At 48.2% G+C, this 9645-nt stretch overlaps 1 protein-coding gene across 5 annotated transcripts in view; it reads right to left on the minus strand.

Moving 5' to 3' along the window:
- LOC107264420 (protein muscleblind) overlaps positions 1-9645 on the minus strand; it is a 203103-nt gene that overhangs the window by 177049 nt on the left and 16409 nt on the right. The gene's annotated exons all lie outside the window — the stretch shown is intronic.

A 9645-nucleotide genomic window follows, 5' to 3' on the forward strand; every position in this document is an offset into this window, starting at 1 on the left:
GAGACTGAGGGGGGAGGGAGGGGGGGGGGATGACGTCGAAAGCCAAGATGAAATGTACGAATAATTATGCAACGTCGAGAGAGACTTTTTCGATGCTTTTCATAGAACCAGCTGAAAGCAGTGTCCTTGGTTTTTCGAATTAATTTCGAAAATTCCTCCATCCAATTATTTTTCAAATGCCCAACCACGACAAAAGAGGGACCCAATACTGACTGTGAAAATATCCCAAGACAGAATAACTCCTTGCAAATTTCATAAGGGCACCCCGATATTCCGCGGATGACAGGATTTCGGCTATAGCGACAGTCAGGCACGAGCGAACGACAGAGACAACCTCGGGCGTAGCCACGTCCTGAGCGAGAAACAGAAAGGGAGTGAAAATTCACGCTCGTAAAAAAAAAAAAAGAAAGATAAAAACAGGAAGTTTACTCGCCAGCTATCCAAACCAAAGGGAAATTTAAATCGGCCATTTCCGCTTTAAACGCGAGCTCACAGTCCTTGCGCGTACGTCTGTCTCTCTCTCTCTTCAAATTCCTCACCAATTCCCACTGCATAAGCCTTAAGATTCGTCGTCTCGCTTCCTCCGGTAACGAGAGAGAGAGAGATAGAGAATATCATCGAGAACCCACGGCAAAGAAGAAGGACGCGAGATATATACGAGAGCAAGTGAGTAAGAAGTACGTCTCGAGAAAGGCAACGGACAAAGACACAGAGATCTGTCTCTGTCTCACGAGTGAGAGCAACTCGCAGTACATAAAGAGGAAAGAGAGCACCAGAGCGTGTGACAACAATGCAGCCATAGTTTCACAGAACAATGCTCTCATTATCTCGGCTATGTGTACCCACTGGGTAACACGTATACCTATACACACTCCCAAGCCATACAATAAGCAAGACCTTCTGTTGGGCTATACGGGCGCACCTTGTTTCCACGATAAAAAGTATCGCCTCCGTCACACCCGTCCAATCGCCGCGATGCGCATCAGCCCTAACCAACACATCAGACCAGGCATACGAATTAGCGTGACTCCGAGTGATTACGTGTAATCGCAAAACGAAATCACGAGTCGCATCCCCTGGTACCGTCCCTACCCGAAAGACACGTGAAAAGCACCAAAAAAAGTAATTGCCAAAAAATTCAAAAACCGAAAAAAAAATTTCTACAAATATTCCCAATCGCAATTTTTTTTCCACCTCCCACCGAGGTAACGACGATACGAACGAGGCCGACGAGGAAGACGAACACCCCTCCCCCACTGCCAACCCTCTTGTCCCAGAAAACAAAAGAGCAGCGGCTGTTGCTCAACTACCCCTGGTACGAGCAAGATCAGTCAGCAGTGCCAGCGTCACAGCTAAAACCCTCCGCTGGCGGTTCCGCGTCACCGTATACGCAGCACCCCTAGGCTCCTCGGGCCCCCACCCAACCGATACCCAGCCTACTCTGCCGCCCCCTCCTCGCCGATCCTCCTCCCCGAATCTCCTCGATATCGATTCTCCTTCGCACCCCCGAAACACGAACGAGTCTGAGAGCCAAAGCTCTCACGAGAATCCAGGCCAAGGAAGAAGGCACAGGGTCTACTGTGATGTCCGTTACGCGTGGCTGATAGACGTGAACGTAAATTTTTTACGGTAAACAAAAATAAAGTATACGTAAAAAAAATAATAATAACAACAACAATCGATTTTCAATAAAAGCAATCGTTTCGGATTTACGAACACGGATAACCGACGGCGGATAAAGGTATGCGGGTTGACAAAAATTATCTACCCAACCTCACCGTCCTTACGGCCCTGGTGAATTTTTCATTTTCCACGAGCCCAGCGAGCACCGGCTATCCCGAGGTCAACGGACGCTCGACGCAGCTTCGCAATAGCAGCTGACAAGAGACATACGTATGAGGACCCAAGAGAGTGCATCAGCGATGATGCACTGGGAACTCGGTAAAGATATATATATATATACTGCAGAGTGTCTGGTAGGGCATAACGCGACACGGTGCATCCAGGAATGCACTTCGGTGCGAAATATATCGCTGATAATATTTTTACCCAGCGAGGCATCGACGTCAAATGCGACGTCTCGGTTATCGGTACGGAGAAGAAGCAGTACGGTGAAGAGTGTATGCGGGCGGTGGGGGGGTAGGTACCACGTGAAAACAGTGAGAGGACAGAGAGAGAAAGAGCAAAGAGATAGTAAAAGCCAAAGAGAAAGTGCATCGAAAAGAAAGATCGCTGCAGCCGTCGATTCGCGAGCGATAAATATCGGCCGATCGATCACTTTGCCCCATTTGCAAATACAGATACAGGCGATGCCCGAGTCGATGCACAGAATACGTGTCTTCCGTGTACGCATGCGAGTACGGCAACTGGTTGAACGTCGGCTGCACCGTGCAGACGTCTGCACAGGGACCCCGAGCGAGAATGCACTCGGCGCGATGCAATTCGTAGCCGCGGTACTGGAGTTACCGCGAATGGACTGGCAGCGCCGTGCAATCGTGTTCCCATCGGCGCGATACCTGGAAAGAGGGGGGGAAAAAAAAAGAAAAAAAAAACTTGAAACGCCATATTTCACGCGGAACCCACTGCCGACCTCGCGCGGCCTGCATACATGCGCGACGCTCGTTGCACTTTCGCGAAATTACTTTTCCCATGGACGTACGCCCGTGCTAAAGAATCCTGGAGGAGATAAAGGCGTCGGTATACCTATAGGGGGGGGGGGCCAAAGCTCGCTCCACAGGTAGATATATGGCGGCAGACCAACAAAACCGACCGAGAGTGCAAAGGCGTGGGACGAGTATACGTATACGTGGGACGTATGTGCGTATGCATGCATAAAAGAGACTGACAGCACCGAGGGAGTGCAGTGGCGTCGGCATTCTATGCAAATTTCGTTCGTTGCGCAGCTGAATTTTATCCGGCTAATCTGCCGAGTATAATTCGAAACTTCAGCCGCGCGACGTCGGACCCGAGAGAGAGAGAGAGAGAGAATGATAAAAAAAGAGAAATACAGTGAGTGGGCGTAGGAGGGACCCGGGGGGGGGGGATTACCGGTGGTCTGGACCGAGGGATGGTTCGTAATTAATGCGCCGTTAATCCACTACGGCTGGCAGAGGGTTGCGTTACAGTGCGGAAATAAAATAGTTAAATATCCGGGTCGCGAGCGATCCAAGCAGCTTCCGGCTTGGTACCAGGTACGATATCCGGTGTACGAGGAGATCGAAACCATTTGAAAAGAAAAATAATAATAATGTCAAACGCGCGAAAGTAGACGTATCTACGGCTGAGGGTAGTTGTATCGATTTTTACTACACGAGAATATCGATATAAGCAATGAGGTCGTATATATACATATATATATATATATATATATATATACATATATATATTCATAACAACATAAATCTATACATAGGTCACTCCCTGGGGGAGGGTTCAAACTTCAGGATTCCCGAAGTCGCTTCTGTAAGGCATTCGAATATCGTCGCCTTCCTGAAGGAGCTCAAGAATAGCTCAAGGATATATCCAGCCGGGCGATGACATTTTACCGGTAATATTTAGACGGGGATAGAGTATATATATATACCTATTTTTTTTACTTGATTATATATATTTATATAATCAAGTAAAAAAAATTACAAAATTCGTCCCCGCTGTCCACTAATCACGAATCCGTAAATATTATCAGCCACGCGTCCGTGATCGAGAAGACCCCATCCACAAGTAGCGACTTCGCCTCAAAGAGAACGACGCGACACTCGCGTAACAGGTACACGGAATATCGTATAAATCGTCCGTACGGCCGATATAAAAAGAGAGAAAAAAAGAAAGAAAAAACCTTTAAAAATCAGCAAAGACAATCGCGATCGTCGACCAACGAAACTACGTTTGCCGAAAGATCAAACAGGTGTTCGCGCACGCAACGTCCACGTACCCTACTGGTATATCAAGGCTATTACGTGGAGGCGGCTCTGAATTTAACGACTTTTTGCGCTCCGTTAACCTGCCGCTTTTTAAGCGTAGCCGCTGCGCGCCAGGGCCCCGCGAGATTTACGAACCTCCGAATATAAACAGGCGGGCGACGTGTACCGGCTTATACATACATATGTAATGCGGTAACGTTGATACGTCCATGGAAGTGTCACGTGAGTACGTGCGTGACGTATATAATATATAACATATAAGGTATGCCTAAAACCTCCGGAGACTGCGAGTCACGAGCAATGAGGCTAGCCAACGGCCACGGGAGATCCGAGTGACGTAACGAGAGAAAGAAAGAAAAAAAAATTTGTAAAATTCACTATCAGACGCGCGAACGACTCTTATCGCGCACGTTTCTAGGTTAACTCCCGGCAACGTCACCCAACTGCCTACGTCACTTGCGGATAGCCTGACCCGAGGATATTAGCGAAGACGTCCGGGACGGGGTATCCAGGCGCGACGTAGACGCAGATCCGGCATGGGACAAGGGTCGTAGTTGATTTACCAAGATATCCGGAAATTCCGTAACTGCCATTCCGCGACGTCGTTTGGCGCGTTTATCGTCGGTCGATACGCGCATACGCGACTTCCGGTCAATTACGAACTGTAGTTACACGAGCAATGCAGAGATGCGAAACAATGTTTTGAGTAGTTTATGGGATGCTTATATGGCGCGAGCTCGTTCGGACTTCCGATAGAGGAATAAATTCTGGATATACGTACTGGGGTATGTGTATAGATATTACAGGCGTATAATACCGTGTAACACGTCACGGACAATATTTTCACGTACGAATAGCGCAACGTGTATACAGGAGATAGATAGATAGAGATAGGGTTAAAAAAGAACTGCTGGAATCCATTGTCGGGAAAGGCCTGTCTGCCTGGCGTCTGTGTCTGAGTCGGTACCCGTCGCTCTGCGCGTCTCCGCACGTCGCTGGTTCCCCGCGCTAAACAATGCCGGTGTAATCGCAAGAAGGAAAAGGGAAGGAAGCAAGGTCGCCTTACGCAACAGTGAGACGCGCGTACTAGGCTTGTCTCTATATACGTATATACGTGGTACATACAGTCGGTCGTCGCCAGTAATACGACACGTGTCAGCAGAGACGGGAGGGATCGGTAAAGTTGTCGACTGTCCGTAAGCGTGATAAGTCAACGTACGATGCGACGAGAGAATTCTTTTCGCGGCTGTACTTGGATCTCACCAGCTCACTAGGCACTCGGAACGCGTGTCCGGGGCGAATAACCGGCGATCAGGATTACGCAACTCCGAGTACCGGCGGTACTCGAGGTGGCTATAGATATACAGGTGGGACGATGCAGCTGCGTGGGTCTAATGCATAAGGGTGGTTTCGGATGCGTAGAGGGAGGTTGTAAAGTCGAGGCGGAGGGTCGGGGGATCGCTCGAGTGGATTCGAAGGAAGGTTATCTTGCATAGCTCGTGACCGTGCGAGATAACGGAGAGCGCGCAGGGATGCAGATAGGCAGATGGATGGAGAGCGAGTGGGACAGAGAGGGACAGAGTCCAGCGTGGCTAACGGAGGGCCTGGAGGTTCGGTGGCAGGAATCGATAACACATGGCGGCATATAGGCACATACCGTACTGACCACGGAATGCCATCCGTTCCCCTCTGTTCCCGTATTACGGAACCCACCCCCGTCCCCCGGGCGCCCCTCACGGGTAGTCACGATACTCCGACCAGCCCTTCTGCTGGGTGGGCATTGCGGCTGACGTCACCCATATACGTGCAAGGCTGTAAGTTACACGTAGATCAGGTACGTGACTGTAGCTCCCTTCGGCCCTTAGGATCACCAGGCTCGTATCATCCGGTTACCGGGGACTTGGATTTGACGTTTGTTCGCAGCCGATGGCCGGATACCCTTTTTTATCGCGGAAGATCTTCCGGAGAATTGCATCGTCCGACGGACGGAAGTACGTACCGCTGTGGATGCCCGAGACGCCGATGGACGCCGTTGGAAACGAGCCGGTAATTTATGGCGGCAATGGGGGCTTGGCGAATTAGCCGGGTGACGTTTTTATTATTTTTCGCGGATCCTTCGCGCGGACTGGCAGCTGGGCTGAACAGGGGCTCACGAGAGGGGAATCCCTTATCGCGTCCCTGGGCAAGTGAGGGTGCAAGGGGGAAGGCACTACGGAACCTAAGGAGGTTGACAGAGAGAGAGAGAGAGAGAGAGAGAGAGAAAGTAGGGCGGAGAGCGAGAGGATGAAAGATGGAATTATATACTGGGACGAGAGGACCGGGTGAGCACTGTTGGGGTGGTACTGAAGGATCGAAGGGATGCAAGAAATTCCGGGGGTCGCGAAATTCGTGAAATTAAACGAATTTCGAATCGATTAAAATGGCAATTGTTTAATCGGCTTTAATAAGGCGTACCGAGAAATCGGAGAGTTGGAATTAACCTCGAAGGGATGGACGTCAGGGGGTCAATGCTAAAATGAGATTCGTAAGGGTGGTTTTTCGTGTGCGCGAAATTTGTATGTCGAGATCAAGATCTATTGGAGGGGTCATCTACTTACGGATCGCAACACAAATAAGTCCCTTGACTATGACAGACTGCTGTCGCGCCATGACTTTGAATGCATATTCTGCACCCTCCTGTTCCTTTTCTCCACCCTCCTCGTCATTGCAGTTTTCACTGTTGCGACTACCAAGCAGTGTTACCGGCGTCGTTGCCACGGGCTTAAATCGATTTTTATATTAACGCAGCCCGACAGAGCGAGAGTTTCGCGACAAGCAAGTCAGCCCTAATGTCATACACTCGTGTACGGACGTACGTTCGAAGAAGGCCCCTCGTCACTATTGAATAGCACGTGGACTGGGTGACAACCCACCCGGAGGACAATATTTCGCGACTGAAACTCTGCTCCAAGGAAAGCGACAAACTTTCATGAGGATTCTCATTACAACGACGTTCCAGCTACTTTGTCGCCGGCGACTAACTCCTCGACAAGTACACTTTCGAAAGACGCCCAAATACTCTGGTAATATTTAATGCGGCTCCAGTATGACGTCATCAAAACCAACCACCCCAAGTATACCCTGAATTCTAAGGATACCAACGAAGCTAAAAAGATATTTAACAAATTTTCATAAACGATTATACGTACTGAGCACACTGCGAATTTCCAGTAAGATTATATATATATATATATATATATATATATATATATATATACACGAATAAATAAAATTCAAAAAACAATTGACGATTCTGTAGTCATGTATTTTATTTTTATAGCAAAAATACACATATAACTCTTTTGCCAAAATATTGAAATACCAGCATCCGCATGTGAAATTGCAGTCGACTATATATCCCCATATACATGTATATATAGTGCACGCCCTATGTTGCATCTGCAATACATTTCCTAGCTGCAACGCGGATGCATCGACGATCCAGCACGCAGACCAGAAACCATACGTACTCGCAGACGCGGAACGGGACGCCTGGATTCTCCGTCGATTCGTTCGTGAGTATCGTTCCGTATTTAAATCGCAGTAACGGACGCGACAGGTGCGGCTCCGCAGTCGGCAGCTGTTTACGATGTTTTTCGTCTCGAACAAACCCGAAACGTCTTTTTGGTATAGTCGGCGCTGCCAACAGTGCCCAGCCAAGAAACCCCGCGAGAAACACCATACACCCCGTAAAAATTTCATACCGAAAGTCGCGCCATACAATTTCCACAAGCGATCGCCCGATCTCGGCGAATTCCGTGAAAATTCGAAAAAAAAAAAAAAAAATCGCATGGATTTCGTAAAAAAAAAAAAAAATTTAATTTATTTTACCCAGCAATCGTACCTTGGTACCATCGAGAAGCCACGAAAAAAGAATTCACGTGGTGCTAACGCGGACGGGATCCCAATGTGGTGACGGAAGGGGTGGAGGAAAAAAAAAAGTTGATATTCGAAAACAAAACTGAAGCCAAGCCGTGCGAATATCCCGTGAAATTTCGAGATAGACGCACTTGGCTTAGTTCGAGCCTTATCAATCGGCTCGGGAGTCGCTATCTGGACGACCCAAGCGAATTGGAAAACGGGAAACAAAGAGTGCCGGTGGGCCGACAGAAAGAAAATGCCAATCGGCGACCGGGCGTAACGAGCCGATAAAACAACCGGGCTTCGCGGAGCCGTGACATCTGGTACGAGAGAGAGAAGGACGGAGAGCGATAGAGGGAAGGAGAGCGAGAGAGAGAGAGAGAGAGAGATGCCCTCCTGGCATGGGCGCGCGTATAACGCTTGACAGCTGAATTAATTGAAAGTTTTAAGGTAATTGGAATCGATAACGCTCACGGATGGTCGTGAGGGGTACATGGGTGGAGGATGGGGGGTGGGTGGCGCAGGTTTCAGGCTCGCTGTATATACCCGGGAGGCATATCAAGGGATGATGATAACGGGCTGAATCGTCGAACGAAAGTTCAGGGGGTCAAGGGGAGGAGCGCAGAGCACGGTAAAACACAGAACGGAGAAACTGTGAACCGTGCAATACGTATACACCTATAGTCAAAATGAAAAAAAAAGGCCGTAAAAAAAAAAATCACCGTCAATTATTATTAAGCGTTAAACGAAAAAAAAATATTTTTATCAATTAACGCTATCACCACGGTGTCCCCGGGTCAATTAATTTCTAATGCAAACACCACCAACTTCAGACTTGACAGTCCGAGACGAGAAGCATGGATATAGAATTTAATGACACGCACAGTTACTACACGTGACCCGTAGCCAATTAAAGGCGAGTTCACAATATTATCTAATCTAATGGGGTCTGTTCATGATTTTTGACGTCTATATATATATATATATGTTTTTTTTTTTTTTATAAATATACATGTGCTATACCAAAAGACCGTCGCGTTACGCGCATCCTTTGAAAGTCCGCCATATTTTAAAGCCAAGTATCCTTCCCGTATCGCATAGAGCACAGGCGTCGTCTTTGAGGTCGGTTCAGCGTCCGCGGCGTCGCGACGTTAATGGACTCCAGAATAAACGTCGCGACACCTGAAAGGCCAGCCTGTTCGGCGCAACTAATCGGCCGTCCAGAATGAAAATTTAGTCCGCGCCAGCTTCACATATTTTTAGTTCGCGATATCTAATCGTGGCAGCAGCACCTGCGTTCACGTGCGTTAGCTTCGCCCCGATAGACGTGCGCCCCGAAGAAGGGAAGAGCGTCGTCGACAAGAATATTGCGTACGCGCCATTATTTAATTATCTATTCCTTTACCATTGCCTGTATCCTCGGCCCTTCCTACACTTTTCCACCCTCCTCGTCCCCCTTAACTTCTACCCTTACCGTCCCTCCGCTTTCAGTTTCTCCACCCTCCGGGCTCTCATTCCCCATTTGCGCCCTTAGCAATCGGCGGTGAGACACTGTACTAACCACGACTCGAAATTCACGCGACTGCTCCAGTTTGATAATTAACGCGACGTTATGCAAGATCAAAGAAAAAATAAATAAATAAATCACGAATACAAGTCACGTGACTGTACCTTTGGTTTTTTTTTTTCCCCCACAGAAAAATTCAAAACTGATATATATATACAATGTCAAAGGGTAGGGATGTAAAAAGGGGTCGAGTTGTCATCTACCGTCGCACCCGTGAAAGATATTCCATGGGATGATTTCTCTGAATTCAATTATCCC

The sequence above is a fragment of the Cephus cinctus genome, unplaced genomic scaffold (assembly GCF_000341935.2).
Source record: "Cephus cinctus unplaced genomic scaffold, Ccin1 Ccin1_scaffold0169, whole genome shotgun sequence".
Classification (NCBI taxonomy): domain Eukaryota; kingdom Metazoa; phylum Arthropoda; class Insecta; order Hymenoptera; family Cephidae; genus Cephus; species Cephus cinctus.